General features: G+C 32.9%; 1 protein-coding gene across 4 annotated transcripts in view; it reads right to left on the bottom strand.

The window, feature by feature from the left end:
- The window catches only part of LOC127709649 (uncharacterized), a 479,059-nt gene that overhangs the window by 256,740 nt on the left and 200,881 nt on the right, over positions 1–21,438 (bottom strand). Inside the window, exon 16 of one of the 4 annotated variants that reach the window (XM_052215315.1) lies at positions 15,501–17,533. The exons of 2 other annotated variants lie outside the window; for them this stretch is intronic. The gene's annotated coding sequence lies outside the window, so the exon portion shown is untranslated. Of the gene's footprint in view, positions 1–15,500; positions 17,534–21,438 lie in introns of those variants that run through there. One more of the 4 variants, XM_052215366.1, reaches the window with a different exon arrangement.

Raw genomic sequence — 21,438 nt, 5'->3', positions numbered from 1 at the left:
ATTTAAATGTATGGAAATATAACGAATGGTAAAAATGGGGATAGAAAATCTTAACACGATTCATGTTGAGAGGTGCGCATCTCAAATAGGTGTGCACACTTTCTGTAGCTTTAGATGTCTAGTTTGAGAAATGTAGGACGCGCTGATAAAAAAAATGTAGTCTTTAATTAAATTTTACTGAAAAATAACTTAGTTCAAAAATTTGAGAACATAGGGAAAACATGTTCAAACAACTTTTCTGTGAAGTTTCAGGGATATGGGTTATAACTGTAGAAGTTTATTACACGAAAAATCTACCCACATTTCCAGACCGTCCGACAGCACGCCTGACATCTCGATACTATTGGTCGATTTTTCATCCGATTTCCAACGGCACAAAAGTATACATTCCAGCAGCACCTGTGGAATGACTTTCATGAATAACATTATCTTGTCGGGTGTGTTATTTGACTTATCTAATGGTCACATTTTTTGGGCAGCTATTAACAGGTCTGAACAAGCTACTTAATATAACAGTATATTTTTCATTAAATAATCCAGAATCCTCTAAATATACTACCGAAATTTACCCAAAGGAACTTACTTTAAATAAATCTAACATAAACAGCAGTAGTTGTCCTTTTCTAGATTTAGACATTTCAATTTCTAAAGGGAAACTCCATACGAAAATTTACGACAAAAGAGACGATTTTTCATTCCCTATTGTTAATTTTCCTTTTTTGGACGGTGATGTTCCTTTGGCTCCATCATACGGTGTTATAAATCCCAACTCGTTCGTTATGCCCGTGTGTGTAGTGATGTCATAGATTTTAACGAACATAATCAATGTATCACTGGTAAATTATTAAGTCAGGGATTTCGTTACCACAAATTACTTAAAACATTTATTAAATTCTTTCATAGATACAAAGATTTGATTAGTAAATTTGGCTGTACCTGTAGAAAACTTATTAAAAATGGTATTTCACATCCTAAATTTAACGGTAATATTGTACCAAAAGCGCGGAAATCACTATGTGATTCGTGTAAACTTATCGAACCTTTAAACAAACTTATTAGTAAAGGTTATCTTATTAATGTTGTAATAAGTTTTTGAATATTGTTTTCATTGAAACTAACATCGATTTTGTCATCAACAAATTAAAACATAACTAAATTTGTATTCTTTTCGAATGTTTTTTTTCTGTTATTCAATGTTTACTTATATTGTTTTATATCTCGTCTTACTTTTTTTAATATGTACCACATTTGATGAGTATTTAGTATGATGAAAAAAAAATTTCACTTCTGTACTCGTACTATGAATAACAAATTTATTTTGTAAAAAATGTTTCTGTACTCCTAACAACAAAATTATTATGTTTAAATTTACCTGTGTACGTTACTTTATTTAACGCTATTTTGTCCTAGGTTAAAGTTGTCTTTTTGACATTGAAACATCTTTTTTATTTATATTGTGTCATATAGATCAAACTTATTCGTTCAGTGTATATTTACTTGTTTTTGTGTAGTCTTTTTTATCGAGTTAAGCCATTTCAATTGATATTTTATTGTGTGTCTTTTTATGTTGTAATGTTATACCACTGTTTCAGGTTAGGGTGAAGGTTGGCGCCTGTTAAAACGTTCAAACCCGGTGCATTTGTATGCACCTGTCCTAAGTCAGGAGCCTGTTGTTCAGTGGTTTTCGTTTGTTGGTGTGGTTCATAAGTGTTTCTCGTTTTTTTTATATAAATTAGACCGTTGGTTTTCCTGTTTGAATTGTTTTACACTAGTCTTTTTCGGGCCCTTTATACCTTGCTGTTCGGTGTGAGCCAAGGCTACGTGTTGAAGGCCGTTCATTGACCTATAATTGTTTACTTTTTACACATTGTGACTTGGATGGATAATTGTCTCATTTGCACTCATACCACCTCTTCTTATTTATATGATGTACTGATTTTTTCCTGGTCAAAGGACGACAATGCGAAGTAATTCAGTGGTTATAACAAACCTATGATATAAGTATGTAGTCATGTTGCGTCGCTTCCTAGAATCTATAATAAAACATTTACCTTGTGATTTGACATCGGACTGTAACTGGCTAAATAGACTTTCTTTTTTTTTTTGTTCCGAATCCGAAAGTCGCGTCTGGTATTTTTTGGTGGAACATCAGTCGCTAATTCAATTTTTTGAAGCAAGACTAAAATTTCTGCATTGAAATTCTGTACACGTTGTTTCTGGACATTGCAAAAGTTCTTGTCTCTTCCATGTTTATGATGTTACATTGTGAAATTTGTAGCCACCGGTATCAGATAGGGCGGTATGATTTCCTACCAGCAGGTTAAGGACTTTTGACTTTTAACTGCAAGCATTCTTTGAAATTGTATAATATTGTTGTGTTTGTTCGTGTGTTTTAATTATGTATAACAGTCACTGCTATCCATTGAGTTAATAGGTTTTCTTGTATGTTTTTATACGTTCACTGATCGAGATTAAAAGGACTGAGAACTAAAGAAAACTTTATTTCAATTTACCAGTCAAAAGTATCTGATATTTCTTCACAACTGTCTTTAGTATGAGGGTAAATAAGAGCTTGAAATAAAGCAGATACTTGTCTATATTTGTTAAAGACCTTATGTTATCCTATAGAGCCATTCTTTATTGTCTATATTTGTTAATGACCTAATGTTAGCCTATAGAGCCATTCTTTATTGTATTTTTTGGGGTCGTTTGGTTCACATCTCCTTCTATTAATTTTGATTCATTCGAATTATTTCATATGTGCATCTGAATCTTTTAGAGCTTTCACAGATTATTGCTCCTCTTTAGATGTCAATTGGTCTTACAAATGACCTTAAGATATTCACCTTCTTTTCCGGTAGAATCCGGTTGGTGAAAATCTTAACTGGAACTTAAGATTCTCAACTCTCTTATGGTTAAAATACTAGAGAAGGGTTGCAAAAACATGCCTTACATCAACATTTATTAAAACTATGACAATTTCAGATAAACACTTCAAAAGAGACTGGCAACGCCATCGTTCGTCTCGTTTTTATGTTATTTGATTAATATGATTACATATTCTGTCAAGAAAGAAAGAAATCTACGAAAAAATGTTTATTGCTATGATTACAGTGTCAGTATTACATACATATGAAATGGAGTGTTTAATACGTATTTACGTAACAAGCTATAATTAAATAATACTACCATTATGATTATCTAACCTAAATATCTAAAATATATAAGAGCAAAAATCATCACAAACATGAGAAGGAATTTATGAATCAAGTAACTAAAGAACCTTCCCATAACATCCCCATGGTTTAAGTGCCATCTTGGTGCTTCTAAGCATGCGAAAATTCCCGCCAGAAATAAGGACAGCATCATAGCATCTTCCCATCGTCCAACAACCCAAACAAATCTGAAAAGTAAAATGGACTTCATAAGAATTGCAGCAAAACAAGACAAGAATACCAACATTTGATATGTCATGGTAGTTATTTTAGCACTGAAATTAGTTATTTTAATAGTTCAATTTTACTTACCGACGCAAGAATGCTTTATTCTGCAATCAGCTAAATATTGATCAAATAGCAGTATGTATGCAAATAGAGTCTCCTGTTATATGGTTATCCTGCTTCTATGTTGAGCAAACAGTAATATAATAGATTACTGTCACGTTACAGTTCATTTCAGAACCTTCTTCACGGTCATTTATTTACTGGTAGGCGCAGCGGACATAGGATCCGCCGTATATTAATCAGATTGTACTTTTCTCTAAAAGGCAATATGATAAGTTCAAAGGAGTCGGGCAATAAGGCCCAAATATTAGTGCATATTCTAAAGTTACCATCCATAACTTGAATTTGTCCTTACTTTACTATTCTACAAGGTGTTTAGAAAATAATGTTTATTTTCACATTAAACGAGTAACCGTGGCAACAAACCATGCATAAAATAAAATTGAGAATGGAAACGGGGAATGCGTCAGAGACAACAACCCGACCAAAGAGCAGAAAACAGACCAAGGCCACCAATGGGTCTTCAACACAGCGAAAAAATCCCGCACCCGGAGGCGGGCTTCAGCTGGTCCCTAAGCAATAATGTATACTAGTTCAGCGAAACTGGACGTCACACTAAACTCCGAAACATATGTCAATATTTGATAGATTTGATTGATTGTTGGTTGCTTAACGTGCAATGGAAAATAGTTCATGCATGTTCCGAATGAATGTGTGTCAACATTTGTATATTTTGTCAAATTTCTTGATTTTTCTTGTTTTGCACCAAATTGTATGCATGTCATAGATTGGAATGATATATGTGCACCCAAGTAGCAACTTTATACTTGGTGAGATAACGTAAATAAAAACGTCCTTGATGGTGAAAATAACACTAAATTATAAATGTGGATCGTCCGAAGCCCTATTCTGGATTAACCCACAGGTACTCGGTTGTACTGGATGAATATATTTCTTATAGTAGTTATAGTTCGTTTTTCTGTAGATTAATCTTCACCAGGAACGCTAAAACTCAAGTTAATGATGTGTAAATAAATCATAAAACCAAAAGGGACCTAAATATAAAAGACAACTTGAAGTTAATAATTGTAAAAATATTCATCTTCTATTATTTTCGAAAATCATATGCCACTATACGTTGTTTTTTTATTTTAAAAAGTACTTACTCAATAATGTACTTGAGGAGCACAACCAGAACTGCGTCACACAGAACCGAGTTAATGTGATATCTGTCATCAAATCGTCTGCCCCATGGTGAGTGACGGTTAAACCAAAGTTCGTTCAAAATCTCCGCAAAAATCACAGCTATCACCATAGCAACATTAAACTGAACCCTCAACTCCATCATTCAAGTTTCCTTCAGTTTATCTAGTTGAATAAATAATAAAAAAATTAAGCTATTTACTTTGGAGATAAGTGTTATAATTTATATGCTACCCCAAAATGAGCGAACCCAATCAAGAAAAATGGGACAATTGAGTTCAATTGATAAAATAAACACCTTACGAGGGTTGCTCGGTCTTTGATTTTCTGTGCTGTGTTTTGTGTACTGTTGTTTGCATTGCCTTAGATATCAAAAGGAAACAGAATTATTGTGACAAAATTGTCTAAATTTTACCCAAATTTTAGAAATATACATAATGATAGCATAAAGTTAAAATTGTTAAACATTGGGTCAATAATAATATCAAAGATATGTTCAAATTACATTTCTGAATTGTTGAAAGTTAGAAATAATGTTTTACAAAACCATCATAATAATAAATATCAATATCTTGTTTAGAAAGTATTGATTATTTAGTTGTAATTTTGTATTTTTGAATTTTATGTATTTCTATACAATACAATATATACAATACAATAATTATTAACGTCTCACCTCTTACAAAGCAATACATAACACATTGATTAAAACAAATTACACATATGTAAAATCCATTCATATAGAATTATGTACTAAATTGAGCCTATTAATTTCATCGTTTTTCGTTTTTTGCCCTTTGATTTCTTTCGCCTCTCTTTTACGATCGGTTATTCAAATAAATAAATAATAATTAGTTTGACCAGCAGATTGTTTGACTTAGTTTCCCTATAAAATCAGCTACTCATGTTCTACATAAATATATTGAAAATCACTGACGTTTCGACATTCCCCTCGGTCGATAATATCTTTGTTTACAAACAAATGCAAATCATTGTACTCTTCAGATATTACACATTGTATTTCCTTTCAAAGTAGCAAAAAAGAAAATGAACTTAACTGTTTCCAAAGTATTTCATATGAAAAATGTATACTTACGATACTTTACAGTGTGTACTGGTGGTCCTAATGCTATTTTATATAGGTCAGCTGTTTGTTTACAAACGCTGGGATTTGATTACAGTAAAACCTAGATTGGTGTAATTTTTAAAAAGCTCGTACGTATTAAACTGATTGAGCTCGTGTTTACACAGTTAATCTTTAAAATAAACTGTTAATAGTTAAATTGAAATAAAATGCAAGGAAATAATATCACATCAAAATAGGTCGATATTTGCTGCTCTTGGGGCGCTTTTCTATATCATCGTCAAAGAGATGTGTGAAATAATGGAGAGAATTTTCACCACGAGAAACTTCAAAATTTGTATACAACTTGCCCGACAATCGAGAAAACTTCTGGCTCGATTTTAACACTTTTTACGCGTCAAGCCTTCCCTAAAGCCTGTAAAAAATGTAAGGACGAACGACAAATTCCCATTTTGTCTACACACTAATCAGCTAATACACATTTTCTACTCAGTGATACATGTATGAATTTGTTAATATGTTATAAGTAAGATGTTTCCTTATACGTTTTCTTTTGTTTCCACAAAAAAAAGACTGGACAGAAAGCAACAGAAAACTGAACAGTTATACTGAATTGTATTGACGTTGTACTAAAATAAATATAATTTATATAGTACAAAGATTAATTTAAGTATTTCATTTTTATTGACAGAGGAAATTATTACAAATTGTTCAAAGATAGATCCTGGTGAAGTTTTTCAGAAGAAAACACCAGTATTGTATTTGTACCTAACCATGACAACTTAACTCCAACTGGGCCTTTTGTTAAAGCTTTGTTCCCCTTAAAGGCATAAAAATGCATGTTTCCTCGAACGTGAAGTTTTACTTTCTCCGACTACCTTCCAAATGAAAATTAAAAGATACAATTGAATTAAACAAGTACTTTTGTTATTCAATTAAACAATAATATATGTCACTTTTTTTTCTTTGAGTGTGTGTGTTTTTTATTTCTTTTTTGTGTATGTTAATTTTGTCGACATACATTTGAAAAATAGCTTATATCCTTTTATTTACACTCACTTGTATTAGTACCTACTGTGAACACATTGGCATTTGTGGATCTATGTTGGGGAGATGCTGGAAACTAATTCTGATCCTCTCTAATTTTGAGATTTCCAATGTTTTTAAACGGTATTTGCTATGTTTCTCGGGACTCATGTGAATCATAACAACAATATATCACTAGATAAATTTATTTCTAAAAATAATATTACACAATAACAAAAAACTAAATGTAATATGCCAGTCTACACATTCTATGTTCTATATTTATATATAATGTCAGTATATAACGTTTTAATCATAGCGTTTAAAGTGGTCTAACACATAAAGAATGACAAAGCTCATACAGAACTTATGGAACACAGTCAATATGAAATGTGATCCAGTAAATGGATCATATACAACATAAGGAGCATGAAATCCAGCATACAGCAAAGCAATCCATAAACTGAGTGTAGCGGCATCTTCCCATTTCCGTATCGTCCATTTATTGCTAAAATAGAGAGGCGGTCATTTTATAACATTTTTTATCAAAAAAGTATAGCTAAATCTATTCCGAATACTCGTTACTGTGAAACTCAAGTCAGCATATGTTTTCTTAATTTTAAACTCGATCAAGTAGCTACAGAATAAATTCATAAATAGTGTATGTGGAGTACAACTATGATAATCAGTAAAATGTATGAAACCCAACAGAGGGATGCATGTAAACTTATAAACTAGTAAATTAATACTTCATTAAAATAAGCTTGGGAACTGAAAATATAAACTTTAGAACTTACTCTTTTATGTATTTTAGAATGACAACAACAATGGCGTCACATATAATGGCTGTAAATAAGTATCTATGTCCGATGTAATGATACCATGGTGTGTAGTGGGTAAAAAATAATGTGTTCATGATCTCTACAGCTACAATGGCTATTATCATGGACATACTGAAGCGAATATTGATTTCTCCCATTTTGTTTCCTATTTGTAGCAAAACAGACTGAAAAGAGATAAACACAATTTAGTGTACTGTCTTTTTTGCAAAATTTTTGCACATGCATTATTATTGTATTATAATTGTATATACTAATTCCCTCTGTAACATTATGTTTATAAGAATACAATATTCGTAGTTTTGTTTTCTAAGATTCAAGTGAGCATGTTTTTACTGTAGAAGTAGTAATGATACAATGCAACTTTTGAAATAATTTTCTTATATTTTTCATTTTACTGCTATAAAATCTTAAATTTATGATTTCCTTGTATATATCAGTTTTAGTATTATTTCACTTACCACAATCGCGATCTGGTTTCTGCTTTATTTGCTGTTTACAAATCTTGAGTGAGGCTTTTGTGTCAAAATCGATGGTTAATGGAGTGATTGATTGTTTGGCTAGCGTACGTGGGTGGAGCGTTTATACACATATTACACTGTAAGGCCAAGATCCTTGTTCAAACAAAAGTACTTCAAGTACTTGATTTCATTCATTGTAAAATTAACAAACTTTTGTTTGCGATAGTATTTAATCTTTTTGTCAGTTTTATCTGTGTAATGAATTTTGCTTTTTTCTTATTTTGATATGATAAACAGAATTTTCTACCTGTATTTCGTTAAAAATTTTATGATTTAAATTATGTATTCAAACGCAAACTATGATCATATTTCTTAAACTAATAATATAAAAGAAATATAACCATTTAACGAAGAAATGTAAAACACTTAATTACGGAATGCACGATGAAAGCTTTAAAATTACTTTGCTATGATCCTAAACAAAAAGAAGACTTTCAAAATTTAAACTGTACACACGATATAAAACATACATCCACTGGTTACAAAAAGACAAAACGGCACGACAGAAAAGAAAAAAATATTATTTATTTTTAAATGTTAATGCAGAAACATGACCAGCATTTACGTTACTGTACTACATCTCCTCATTTCGATATAATATGACAATTCTTCCAACTTTTGTTAAGATTTAATCGTATTTTTTGCAGATGTCCAATACATAAAGAATTACAAAACTCATACAAAATTTATGAATAAATTCAACACTGTAGAAAACTGCAGAGAATGGACCAGATACAACATAAGGTGCATTAAGTCCAACATAAAATAAAGTCGCCCAGAAACTCATTTTTGCCGCATCCTTTCTCGACTTGATTGTCCATTTATTACTAAAAAGAAAAAGAAGGTAAAGTCATCCTTATGTATATAGTATTTTCCTCAGTTATATTTTCAAAATTTAAATTGCTCTCCGTTTGCAATCAATCCAACTAAAAATTTTAACACGGTTTAAAAACAATTCAACATACTTTTAGGTTTGATAAAGTTATAACATGGTAACTTGATTACAAAAGGGAGCTATAGCAGAACAAAGTATGAAAATAAAGGTACACATGAAGTATCCTAGCTATCTCATGCACCTGTACCGAATTAGTATTTTTTTTCTTTAAGCTTTTTTGTTTTTGTTTTGTTTTTGTTTTTGTTGGGTTTTTTGGGGATTTTTTTTTGTTTGTTTTTTTTTTTTTTTTGGGGGGGGGGGGGGGTTATCAAATATCTTAAAACCATTGATATAAAATGGTTTGGCCCTTGAAATGCAAGCCATAAAGTTTAGAAATACATGTATAGTTGGGTCTGTATATTAAGACCAGTTTTAATGACGATTCCCTTCTTTCAATTTATATTTAGTTCAAAACTATTACTAACGCAACTCTCATTTTCCTTTATTTAAAAATTAGATTTTTCCCCCTGTTTCATGCTCTGTCAAATATAACCTATAAAACCTTTTGATAAGACAATGTAGGCTGTAAAAGTACTTTGACGACTCTGACACTACAATTTGATAATCTTAATACTTAGATTTGAATTATCTATAGTTTATCACTTACTCTTTGATGAATTTAAGTATGATTACAATGACAGCATCACATACTATGGCCGTTAAGAAATATCTGTGTGTCGTCAGGAAATACCAAGGGGTATAGGTAAAGAAGAACGCATAGTTAAAAATCTCTATGGCAATAATTGCAAAAAGCATGGATTTAGTGAACTTGATTCCATATATCTCCATCTTAGCTGGTCATTAAGATATCCTACAAAAGAACTAGATGATTCAAAATCAGACATAATTTGTATCTTATTCGAACACATATTAACTTTTGCAATACGTTAACAAATATTAGCTTTTGCAATACGTTAACAAATATTAACTTTTGCAATACGTTTAATGAATGGCTATTATTTATTTTGAATTTATTGAACCATAAAATTAATTTTTGACTCTTCACATTGAATAATCCGCGAAGCGGATTATGTAAAATGTGGAGAGTCAAAAATTAATTTTATGGTTCAATAAATTCAAAATAAATTATGGCCATTCATTATAAATAAATTTCTATCAAAAATAAGGCTCAAAGACCTTTTTATATTATTTATATTAACAATAACAACGTACACACATGTTGGCGTATGAATACACAACGTCAGAGTGGCCGCCATAAAAATTGACAACATTGAAAATAAAGGTAATTCTTTTAACCAATCAGAAGACAGTAAATACACCAAATTTATTTATTAACAAATATTAACTTTTGCAATACGTTAACAAATATTCTAACATGACGTTCTTCAAACGCTTTGAGTACACACCCGTGGTAAAATATGAATATATTGTTTAGGCTGTTCCAATCGTACTCCCGCGTCATATTTTTTTTTTATGAATGAGCTACCCGACGTCATAGAACGATGACGTAAGAATATAAGCATTTTACGGGAAAATACACGCTTGTGAAACCGAAAATCATCACAACAAGGAAACGTAAACAAACGATGCAAAAAAAGTGTTATATAAGCCATTTTTTGTATACATATAAGACATATAAGTACAATTATCATTTAGATTCATCCAAACCTATCTAAATATGTTATTGTAAATAGTTTAAGCATGTCATTTATTCAGTTTGCTCCGGTCTTTTACGTCAATTTAATAGTGCGTTTATTTATGGGAACGGCAAATAATGCCTTCATCTAGAGCGCTTCGATCCAAAACAATTGCCGTATTTGTCCTATTAGAATCGAAATAATTCATGGGGGCTTGAATATATCGTGATTTTACCACGGGTTGTCCCTTTATGCCGATATTTTACCCCTCGCTATCGCTCAGGGTAAAATATTTGTCATAAAGGGCCAACCCGTGGTTAAATCACGATATATTCAAGCCCCCATAAATTATTTCTTAATCAACTTTTGTAATACGTTAACAAAGTATTTGAACGGTAATTGTTTAAACATTACGCTTCATAAAAGGCTCATCCAGCAAATAGTAATTGGCACGGCTAGCATCTATGCCTAGAATATGTATAGTGTCAACGTCCAATATATGGAGTATTGCTAAACTGATTGTAATTTCTACTGTTTTCTTTTTGAAGCTAACTTTCTCTGGTCCTAGATACACGAAATAAGTTGAATATGTGGGGTAAAGTCATTGTTGAAATGTTAGAAAACTTAAGATTTAGCAATACCAAGCCTTCCAAAAACCAGGGTTTAACCGCAGAGTGGGAAATTTTCAGACTTCTCTAGAGATATCTGGTATGTGGCTCGTGTCAAGTAAAATTCCAGTGATATTCACAAACGAGCAAGATAAGACGCGATCGTGGCTACAACAAATGGAACATATCTAAAACGACCAAAGAAATCATGATGGCGTCCGTAAATTTCTCAAAGAAAAAACTTCTATTTCATCATTTAGAATTGATGAGTTTCTTGAATGCAGCCATGTTCGATCGTTTACTAATAATAAATCCTAACAGCAATCGAAAGCTCTTGAGAATCGTATCAGCTAAGAGGTTTTTATGCTACATAAAAATGAGGAAAATTAAAGTAATCTCTCTCTTTTATCGTATGTTTAGTGTAGAGAATTACTCACATGTACGAATACAACTTGTCGGGAGGAGGAGCACAGTTGGTTCCAAATTTTTGTTGAATAACACCTCCATATCAAATAATATTGATGAGAACTTTCTTTTGGGATAAGTCAAGAGTGTCTTTTTTAAAAAGGTCTTCCTTTTCTCCCTTAAACAAGAGATATGTATACTGGTGTCTACTTTGATCATTCTATTTAATAAAACAAAGTAGTACACTACTAACTCTTTCGATCTGTCTTTAAGAACAGAATGAGAAATACTTGCAATTGTGTAAAGGGTATTGCAATCAACTGTTTAGATACTTTAACACGAGGGAATGTACTTCGATTTCATTTACTCTAACGTTTTTTTTGTAGATTCTACATCTTATTCAAAACGTACAAATATATAGTACGTCGTAACAGTCACTCTGAATCCCAGTTAAGATTCCTGGTGTTATAGATTTTAGTAATTGGGGAAAAGGTTTCGAGGATCATTTTGAACTGCAATAGAGCTTTGTTTGTAAGATTGTTATTGTTGTTGTTTACAATATTTATAGGGACAGCACCCGACTGTAAAGCTGTGTATTGAGATGGCGGAGGGTTTTTTTCCTGAAAGGAATCTCACTTTTCAATAATTCTTACATCATATAAATATTTTCTTGAATAAGTGAAGTCATAGTAAAAAATAAGTTATTTTATGATATCTTGATGAACATATTACGTCGGAGGGGTCGATAACGGGGAGGGGCTGAATTGTTCGGTTTAAAAAAAAACTCCAATTTTCTTGATGATAAAGACTTGATTTTCATCGTGCAAAGTTTTCACGATATAGTTTATCGACAAGTTTGAATTACTAGTATCATAAGAACTTTGAAATACCCATTTTTAAGAGGTAAATTTTTATGACAGAGGTTAAAAGGAAGATCATAAAAAATGAATTATAAGGAGCAAAGCAAGTTTTAGTTGCGATTTAAAATTTTGATACATAAATCTGCTTGCCATTGGCAGACGTACCAAAAGGGCGTTTAAGCAAATTTTCCCGCAAAATATATAAATCAACGTAAATATAAACTGCATACTTCGAATCCGTCAGAGAACGTGACACAGTTGACAAATTGCAACACCACTGTGTAAAACATTCTTTGGTTATAAAACATTCATATCGTGGTCCATCCACGACGGACATTCACTTTTATATAAAATGTTTTTGTAAAAAGCCACATGAATTAAAAAAAAAACAAGTTAAAAACTTACCTCGCTTTTCACTTTCTCCTTTTCTAACAATCGATATGAATAATTTCACTATAGAAATCTATGATAAATTACATTTATTCTCGCTTTAGTGGGTAGTGAATTTTTCGTACAGAAAATAATATGGTGTTAAATATCTAGGTCATCCTTGTATGTACATAGATATACATACCTTAAATCATAATTTACAACGACTACTGTCTATCTATACGCTTAAGATTTAAACTTCCCTTGAGAGCCCCAGTTCAACATTACTAGGTTGCGTACATAACATACAATATAATTCGATCTGTTTTTGTTTTTTTTTATTTTAACGGTAAAGGATTTTGGTTGGTGATCAGTTTCTTCTCTGAATCTGGATGATAATATAGTGGTCATACTCAAACTGATTCATCTAACTCTGGGAGTAACGGTGTTTCCTGTCCTTGACTAGTTTCTTAGTTTCTTCCCATGTTTTTCCGATTTTCTGTAGATCAGAAGTTAGATCTCTGGTGGTTTTTGGTCGCTCTCTTTTACGATGGCCCTGAGGATTCCAATCTAACGCCTGTCTATATAGTTACGTTTGTGTTGTTTTTACGTAACGTGTGTCCAACCCATTTCCATCTACGTGTTGTAATCGTTCTTTCTATTGGTTCCTGTCTTGTCCTTTTCCATAATTCTTTGTTGCTTATGGTGTTTGCCCTCTTAATGCCAATAATGTTTCTTAGGCACCTGTTCATGAAAACTTATAATGTTTTGGTAGACACAGCTGTTAGTCTCCAAGTTTCTGACCCATAGAGAAGTATAGATTTCACATTTAAGTTGAAGATCCTGATTTTGGTGTATGTTATCAGTGCTTTGCTTATACAGACTGGCTTAAGGATAGCAAAGGCTTGTTGTGCTTTTCTTTTTCTAGACTGAATATCTTCATATGTCCCTCCTGATGTATTGATGTCACTTCCAAGATTTGTGAATTCTCGGACATCCTCAATATCAGCATCTCTCACTTTGGTTTTGTTAAGTTGGTGTGCGTTAACCCTCATAGATTTTGTCTTTTTTGCATAAATGTACAATCCTTCTGTTTTGCAGTTGTTTCAAGACTGGTTGCTTGGTTTTGTGAATCTTCATGGCGGTGTTAAAGCTGGCAGATATTGTCTGCAACGTCGAGGTCTTCTAGGCATGACTGTAATGTCCATTTAATGCCCTGAGGAGTATTGTATGATGTTCGACTCATCCAGTCTTTAAACCATTGTGGTGACGTCAGCCTATTCATTTACCGTGGATTCTTTTTCTAGAATCAACGCTTCTTAAATCTGCTGCTGAAATTGACTCACCAAATTATATTCAATTGTTTCCTTTGTGTGCCTAATTTCATTAAGTTTGAATTGGCTAATTTACTGATTTCTGTTCACTAATGGAATTAATTTAAAAACTTACCCTTAATTTTTGTAATTTTTATATGCCTTCACTGGGAATCGAACCCTTCCTTGAAATCTGTTGTGTGTGACTGATAACAACACACCGACGAAACCTCTCGGCTACCAATGGGTTACACTATAGATGTTTATTTTATATATTTAAATGATCATCTGATATACATCGGTTCATCGGACACACAGGGCTTGTACCTTTATATAGACACAATAGGCAGTCGTATAGTATGAGTTGGTAGCCGTGAGGTTAGCATGGTTAAAATCAATGAGTTAAAGATCGAGATTTGTCCCTGTATTCTCTCTGTTGTTCCAATTCTTAAGTTATCCTGTTTTTTTTTCTAATTAACACAATAGTTTAAGTTATAGATACAATGGATAAGCGTAGATTCATGAAAAACAAACCATTCGCCCTCCGGGCTCATGGTTTCTTTCTCAAGAATCCACGCTTATCCATTGTATCTATATAACATAACCATCAAAAAAAGGAGAGTGGAGATAGACATTCTTGCCCGACACCAGTTGATACAGGAAATGGATCTGTCGGGGTCCCAGCATGGATCACTCAACATGTAAATCTATCATAGAGCTGTTGGATGACGGATATGATCTTTATAATACCATGAAGCAAGTAAAAAAATCATCCTTTAAGGCAGAAACCTCTATTAGGAGTCATCCAATCATTTCCTCATTTTTGTAGATCTTGTATTGCTCATCATCTTTGCTGTTCAGTTTCTAACTATATATAATAGTTTTCCAGGTAATAGGCGGCAAAAGGCATTTAAATTCTTAAGGGGTCATTTGACAATTTTGGTCATTATGACTTACTTGTGGATCTTATTTTGCTGAATATTTTTGCTATAACAATTTCTCTCTATTATAGTTTCTTTAAACAAATAAAAAATAATGTTCGAAAAAAAAATCCTCTTTCAAGGGCAATAACTCTTATAAGGGGTCAATTGGCAGTTTCAGCTTGGTTGACTTACTTGTAAATCTATTTTGCTTATCATTTATACAACTTGGAGATTCTCTCTATCAGCCATGTGAAAATGATAACAAATATATGGCTTGCATGAATTATTTTGATTCTTATAGGACAAACACAATAATTTAAATAAAATGCTCCGCAGGGCGCAGCTTGATACGACCGCAGAGGTCGAACCCTGAACAGTTTGGGCAAGTATGGACACAACATTCAAGCTTGATACAGCTTTGCATTTGGATTGTGATTAAATATTTGACACAGCATAGGTTTCTGACACAGAATGAATGTGGTCCAAGAACTTAAAAATTTTAAATTGGACATTCACCTATTATGGTCCAATATCCAAAATCTAAATACATGGTTAGATTTAGCATATCAAAGAACCCCATATATTCAATTTTTGTTGAAATCAAACAAAGTTTAATTTTGGACCAACTTGAAAACTGGGCTCATAATCAAAAATCTAAATACATGTTTAGATTCAGCATATCAAAGAACCCTAAGAATTCAATTTTTGTTAAAATCAAACTAAGTTTAATTTTGGACCCTTTGGACCTTAATGTAGACCAATTTGAAAACAGAACCAAAAATTAAGAATCTAAATACACGGTTAGATTCGGCATATCAAAGAACCCCAATAATTCAATTTTTGATGAAATCAAACAAAGTTTAATTTTGGACCCTTTTGACCTCAATGTGGACAAAGTTGACAACGGGGCCCAAAAATCAAAAATCTAAATACATGGTTAGATTCAGCATATCAAAGAACCCCATATATTCAATTTTTGTTGAAATCAAACAAAGTTTAATTTTGGACCCCGATTTGGACCAACTTGAAAACTGGGCTCATAATCAAAAATCTAAATACATGTTTAGATTCAGCATATCAAAGAACCCTAAGAATTCAATTTTTGTTAAAATCAAACTAAGTTTAATTTTGGACCCTTTGGACCTTAATGTAGACCAATTTGAAAACGGAACCAAAAATTAAGAATCTAAATACACGGTTAGATTCGGCATATCAAAGAACCCCAATAATTCAATTTTTGATGAAATCAAACAAAGTTTAATTTTGGACTCTTTGGACCTCAATGTGGACCAATTTAAAAACGGGGCCCAAAATCCAAAAACTGAAAACACGGTATGATTCAGCATATTAAAAAACCCCAAGAATTCAAGAATAAAACCCCATTGAAATTGGTCAAGAAATAAGCAATTTATACGAAGTATCTTCTCTTGCACAATACTGTGCAATTAAATATTTCTTGCTATTGCGCAATACTGTACAATTGACAATTTCTTGCTATTGCGCAATATTGTGCTATTGGATATTTCTTGCTATTGCGCAATACTGTGCAATTGAAGATTTCTTGCTATTGCGCAATACTGTGCAATTGAAGATTTCTTGCTATTGTGCAATACTGTGCAATTGAAAATTTCTTGCTATTGCAAATTACTTATTATATAATAATTTACACATCCTGTTTGGTGTGTATCTCCTACCATATCATTATTATTTGCTTTTAAATATAAATCAGAAATAACCAACTTAAAATGGAAAATTTTAAAAGAAAAAAAAAAGGAAAAAAAAAAAATCCCCCCCCCAAATTTTTTGAACCCCCTTATGAATCATCACCCCCAAACTCAATCCCAGCCTTCCCTTTGTGGTATGGTACCTTGCAGTACAATTTCAGAGAGATCCATACACTTGAACACAAGTTATTGTCTGGAAACTAGAAAAATGTGTTTTTTGGCCCCTTTTTGGCCCCAAATTCCTAAACGTTTAGGGCAATTACCCCCAAACTCAAACCCAGCTTTCCCTTTGTGATATGGAACCTTGTAGTACAATTTCAGAAAGATCCATACACTTACACACAAGTTATTGTCCTGAAACTAGAAAAATGCTTGTTTTTTGCCCCTTTTTGGCCCCTAATTCCTAAAATTTTGAGGCAATTACCCCCATCATCAATCCCAGCCTTCCCTTTGTGGTATGGTACCTTGCAGTACAATTTCAGAGAGATCCATACACTTGAACACAAGTTATTGTCTGGAAACTAGAAAAATGCTTATTTTTGCCCCTTTTTGGCCCCCAATTCCTAAATGTTTCGGCAATTACCCCCAAACTCAATTCCAGCTTTCCCTTTGTGATATGGAACCTTGTAGTAAAATTTCAGAAAGATCCATACACTTACACACAAGTTATTGTCATGAAACTAGAAAAATGCTTGTTTTTTGCCCCTTTTTTGGCCCCTAATTCCTAAGATTTTGAGGCAATTACCCCCAAAATCAATCCCAGCATTCCTTTTGTGATATGGAACCTTGTGGTACAATGTCAGAGAGATCCATACACTTACACACAAGTTATGTCTGGAAGTTACAAAAATGCTTATTTTTGGCCCCTAATTCCTTTACTGTTGGTACCATAACCCCCAAAACCAATCCCAACCTTCCTTTTGTGGTATTGAACCTTGTGGTAAAATTTCATAGAGATCCATTCACTTAAACTAAAGTTAGAGTGCGAAAACCAATGTGTCTTCGGACGACGCCGGACGCCGACGACGACGACGCCGACGACGCCAACGTCATACCAATATACGACCACAAAAATTTTTTGCGGTCGTATAAAAACTGAGGAGAAAATAAGTGTGCTGTGTGTGTGGCTGTTCTATATTACCCGGGTAACCCACTGTAAGATAAAGCTAAACATTTCCAATAAATGTATGGCTTGCATAAATTATTTCATAAAAAAATTGTACGGGGTCTCGCCTGCTATTGCTACTGTTAGTGTAAAAGTGTAATATTGACTTTAAAAAGTGAGTCCATTTATCAGTAAAATACAGAAATTTTAAATTTTCTCTAGATGCTGTTTCTTGTTATTGAAGATTAGCTTCTGTTCAAGTTTCATAACAATCGATGAAGGTTTACAAATCTATCATGTCAAAAAAAATTTAATCCCAGACTGTCTGTAAATGTTAACTGTAAAAAACTAAGTCTATCTATCATGAAAAAGAAAAAAAATATATTGTCAAAAGTTTGCCTCAGACATTACCTCTTAATCATAAAAAAGCTTCTGTCAAAGTTTCATAAAATTCTATGAAGCTTTGACAAAGTAATTGACTTGTAATAAACTTTAACCCCAGACTGTATCAACTTGGTAACTATAGAAAAACCTAAGTCCATTTATCAGTAAAATACAGAAAAAAACTGAAAATAAATATTTTCAAAATTTTGTTCTGGATACCCTGTTTTGGTCATAAACAAACTTCTGTCCAAATTTCATAAAATTCCTTGATGGTTTGACAAAGTTATTGATGACTGAAAAACTTTAACCTCAGACTGAATCTGAATGTTTATTTGTAAAAAAAACTAATAGATATAAGAAGATGTGGTATGAGGGCCAATGAGACAACTCTCCATCCAAGTCAAAATTTATAAAAGTAAACCACTATAGGTCAAAGTACGGCCTTCAACACGGAGCCTTGGCTCACACCGAACAGCAAGCGTCCATTTATCAGTAAAATACGGAAAAATGAAAATAAATATTTTCAAAATTTTGCTCTGGATACTGTATTTTGGTCATAAACAAGCTTCTGTCCAAAATTCCATGAAGGTTTGACAAAGTTATTGATGTCAAAAAAACTTTAACCACAGACTGAACCTAAATGTTGACACCGCCAACGCCCAAGACAGAATCTAGGATCGCTATGTTTTGCTTTCTCGACACAAATGTCACAGGCTCAACAAAAACCTCTAGAAAAAATGTGTTTAATCCTTCTAATTCTAAACCCTACATTTTGTTTTTTTTCGTTGTCTACTATTAACCGTCAAATATACAGTTGATATGTCGTAACTAAAGAGTGAGCTGCCATGTTGACTTGCTAAATCTATAAGTGTGCAAATAGTGCAATATGATATGCAATGAAACAACACCTACCTCAAAACTCCAATTTTAATGCAATATTATCCGAATTCGGAGCATACTCGTAAGGGAATATCTTCAGCTTGAGTTTTCATTCGTATGACGTCATGATTTAAAATGACGTTAATGCGACAAGTGCATTCATGGAATTCCGTGGAATTTTATTTTATTTCAATTTTGCACACTTTTCCAACCTCTAATGCATTACCGGGTAATTCTTTTTGTTATGCATTAGAATAAGAAAAAACAGTTCTGTAGTTTTTTCTTTACCTTCAATTTTAACACAGCGAAGTGGACATAGTGTTTGCACATAGGTTACTATACCTGAGGATTCATGTGGGAGGTAAATTGAAAAAGCATTTTATATGTACATCTCTCAGTTTGCGCTAAGTACAGAAAAATTGAGAATTTTATCACAAAGCAAAAAAGAAGCGTGTCATATTAGAATTATGTGTAGATCTTATTTTGCAAGATACTTTTACAATTTAAAGATATACCGTATCTTCTCTAGTTAAAAAAAAAAAAAAATGCAAAAAATGGGTAAAGATCCCCGCTAAAATTGTGTATCTGGGGCAATAACTTTAAAGTGGGTGGTCTGATTTTTCTAAAAAATTTCATGAGATATCTTGACCTGCTGATAATTTTTACCCATTGAAGTTTGTTCTAACTGCTTTACTTTTTGAGATTTAAGCCAAATAGTGCAGTTTTACCCCTATGTCCTATTTTTAGAAACAACTGCCATGTTTGTTGATGGATCAAATTTCTGGATACAATTTTTAAACTATATTCCCTAAGGTACTTTCAAATTAAGTGTTGAAGCATTTGCCTCATTAGTTTCAGAGGAGAAGATATTTTTAACTAGACAAAGTGATGCCCCCGCACTCTACTCTAAAGTAACTGTATTATAACAAAGTCAATGTAGGACTTTCTTTGAGATATTATTGTGTCTGGGAGATACAAATGATGCCCCCGCAGATGCAAAGTGTTATTTTAAAATACACAAAGTTGAGCATGGGAGCACATAGGTCAATGTATAAAAAAGAAGATGTGGTATGATTGCCAATGAGACAACTCTCCACATGAGACCAAATGACACAGAAATTGACAACTATAGGTCACCGTACGGCCTTCAACAATGAGCAAAGGCCATACCGCGCAGTCAGCTATACAAGGCCCCGAAATGACAATGTAAAATAATTCAAACGAGGAAAACTAACGGCCTAATTTATGTATAAAAAATGAACTAATAACAAATATGTAACACATAAACAAACGACAACCACTGAGTTACAGGCTCCTGACTTGGGACAGGCACATACATACAGAATGTGGCGGGGTTAAACATGTTAGCGGGATCCCAACTCTCCCCCTAACCTGGGACAGTGGTGTAACAGTACAACATAAGAACGAACTATAAAAATCAGTTGAAAGAGGCTCAACTCATCAGATGGATAAAAATACAAATACTACAAATACAAGTGGACGTGGCTGTGTACTTGTACATCCAAACAACAAAAAGACACTTAAGTACAGATCTGAGAGTACTCGCAGTTACTGGCAGATAGTTCAAAGCCACTAACAACTAATAAAAAAAATCATGCATCTAAGACTAAATTATCAATCCGTACACATCCAACATCCAATGGATTTAGTGTAAAGACATCATATGGTTCACTGTAGAAGGAGTTATCCGGAAACACTATGCACCTCTTATGCAAGTATATAATCCAAAAATGACAAAGTTCAACTATCTCCCAAAAGAGCAAATATTAATAAAAATCAAAACCCTGACCACATGCACACCTTCAATATATGTACAAACAGCCAGCAAAGTGAAAACTTCCTAGCATTCAAACTGTAGGAGGAGTTATCTGGAATAGCTAATAACCCATATGGGACGGAGGGAAGGACTGACAGACAGGGGTAAAACAATATGCTCCCAATTTTCAGTTGCGGGGGCATAAAAATTTACATCGACAGAAGGATTGATGCCGGACGACAATGACAGATTCCAAGTGTTGGCAATGGCTCAAATGGCCTATTAGGCCAGTGGTCAATTCTTAATTCAATTGTAACCATCATTGTTCAGTGGAACTCACGTTGATCTAAAGCAAGCAGTTCCCCTCATTTCAATATCAAACA

The sequence above is a fragment of the Mytilus californianus genome, unplaced genomic scaffold (genome assembly GCF_021869535.1).
Source record: "Mytilus californianus isolate M0D057914Y unplaced genomic scaffold, xbMytCali1.0.p SCAF_1, whole genome shotgun sequence".
In the NCBI taxonomy this organism is placed as follows: domain Eukaryota; kingdom Metazoa; phylum Mollusca; class Bivalvia; order Mytilida; family Mytilidae; genus Mytilus; species Mytilus californianus.
Note: the sequence above shows the minus strand (reverse complement) of the source record. Positions and strands in the feature narration are given on the sequence as shown.